The sequence below is a fragment of the Musca autumnalis genome, unplaced genomic scaffold (assembly GCF_047663935.1).
Source record: "Musca autumnalis isolate F117 unplaced genomic scaffold, ASM4766393v1 scaffold_40, whole genome shotgun sequence".
NCBI classification, from domain to species: domain Eukaryota; kingdom Metazoa; phylum Arthropoda; class Insecta; order Diptera; family Muscidae; genus Musca; species Musca autumnalis.
Genome location: NW_027411978.1, coordinates 52,449 through 54,779, shown reverse-complemented (window position 1 = coordinate 54,779; position 2,331 = coordinate 52,449). Strand labels below are relative to the sequence as shown.

Sequence of the window (2,331 nt, the reverse complement as noted above, 5' to 3'; positions counted from 1 at the left end):
CCAATAGCAGCGAAGACGACGTAGATACCACAGTCCCAATCCCAAAAGATGGTATTGAATGTATACCGCCCAGCCAAGATGAGGTAAAGACAGCAATAAATCGGCTGAAGAATAATAAGGCAGCAGGGGCCGATGGCATACCAGCCGAGCTGCTCAAAACCGGAGGCGACACGCTGATAAGGTGTATTCATCAGCTAGTTAGCACCATCTGTCAAGAAGAACGAGTACCCGACGATTGGAACCTGGGAGGGAGATAAGACTGTATGCTCTAACTATAGGGGCATAAGTCTACTCCCTATTGCCTACAAGATCGTGTCAGGGATATTGTGCGAACGACTAAAGCCTATGGTCAACGAGATAATTGGACCATACCAATGCGGCTATAGACCTGGCAAGTCCACCATTGACCAGATATTTACCCTGCGGCAAATCCTGGAGAAGACCCAAGAGATGCAGATGGTATCCACGCAAAGCTCATCCGGTTTTGCAAAATTACTTTAACTGACACGAGGTCCTCAGTTAAAATAGCAAAGAACCTCTCCGAAGAGTTTGGTACCAAAAGAAGTTTCAGACAAGGAGACAGCCTTTCGTGTGACCTCTTCAACATCCTGCTAGAAAAGGTTATACTAGAGGCAAACGTCAAAAAAAGTGGCACAATCTACACCAATAGCCACATGTTACTTGCCTATGCTGATGATATAGACATCATAGGCCGATCAGTAAAAGAAGTAACTGATACCTTTCTGAAGGTCGAAGGAGAATCTGCTAAAGTGGGTCTGGCGGTAAACGGTGAGAAGACCAAGTTGATGGTGTCGACGCGCAATGCGTCCATTTAGCTCGGACCGACTGTGGAAGTTGGTTCCTATAATATTGAGGTAGTAAAAGACTTCGTCTACCTCGGCACCTCCGTAAACACAACAAACGACATCAGTTGTGAAATAAAAAGAAGAATTGTATTGGCCAACAGATGCTACTTTGGTTTAAGTAAGCAGTTTAAAAACAAAGCCACATCTCGTTAAACAAAAATAACGCTCTACAAAACACTGATACTACCCGTGCTGATGTATGGCTCCGAAGCCTGGGTACTTGCGCAAGCAGACATGGCAGTGCTTAGTGTGTTTGAGAGAAAAATTCTTCGAAAGATCTACGGACCAATCTGTGTTGACGGTGAATACCGACGTCGCATGAACCGCGAGCTGTATCTGCTATACAACGGCATCAATATTGTTAAACGTATCGAGATGCAGCGATTGCGTTGGCTAGGCCATATCATAAGGATGAGCGATGATGAACCCCCTAAAAAGGCGTATAAATACGGACCGCTTGGCGGTGCACGCTGAATTGGCAGGCCAAAGAATAAATGGCGCAAACAAGTGGATGATGAGATGAAAAGGCGCGGTATTCCAGAGTGCGAAGCAACAAATAGAGATGAATGGAGATTTTTTCTTAGTTCGGCCTATAGAACAAATGTTCTGTATGTTCTGCATGGTACCGCGGCCAGCACGGTTTTTTCAAAATGAATAAGCCATTCCCAGAACAGAATTACCTAAAAATTAAAAGTAGTTATGTTTTTTTAATCTTCGTGCGTCTGAGAGACAGCTAGCTTCGTTCATCATTCTCTCCAGCCCAATTACTTACCGGCTTATGTAAGTTTGGCGCCAGTTACGCCACATCAATTGGTGGATATCGTTGACGAAGACTTCAGCACAAATAGCATTAGCCTATAAAAACACGGAAAACAATAGAAATACATTCCAGTTAAAACTTTTTTACTTCCGAGAAACACGTAACAAAAATACGATTGGCATTTACAGAGCTATTTTAGCGAATTTTTACACTACTTGGATTTGTCCGCATTGGCCACGAAGTCTGTTTCATTCCAACACACGCTACTTACGATTTTATTTTGGCAATTTTTCCAAAAATTACGAGATATTTTAATAATTTAATTTTAATATTTTTATTGGAGAACGTAAACAAACAGTATGTTATGTTGTTGTTGTCATTGGCATACAATTACAAAAACAACATTTATGTATAATGTTTCGACACAGGGTTGTATTTGACAGCTCAAGGACGGGTTTTTCAAATGAGATTACCTTCTTATTATGCCATGATTCAAATCCATCAGATAGTAAAAGAACACATGTAATAATGGCCCTAAGTAGTTTTAAGTCACAATTATATTTTTAGTACCAAAAAGTTAATATTAAAGAAAAGACGTGTTGCTTCGCCAACACGAGGTCTTTTTAAAAAAAAATAGGGTAGGAGGGACGTACAGTGTTGTCGCGTGGACAAAAATAAAAAAATGTGATGTTAACTTTTACATAT

At 41.1% G+C, this 2,331-nt stretch overlaps 1 long non-coding RNA gene across 1 annotated transcript; it reads right to left on the bottom strand.

Annotated features, from left to right (window-relative positions):
• Positions 1–1,484: 1,484 nt before the first annotated feature.
• On the bottom strand, positions 1,485–2,100 carry LOC141404527 (uncharacterized). Its single transcript, XR_012413045.1, has 3 exons — positions 1,898–2,100; positions 1,639–1,721; positions 1,485–1,546 (listed from the first exon to the last, which is right to left on the bottom strand). It is a non-coding gene; the product is annotated as an uncharacterized lncRNA (long non-coding RNA).
• Positions 2,101–2,331: the final 231 nt, after the last annotated feature.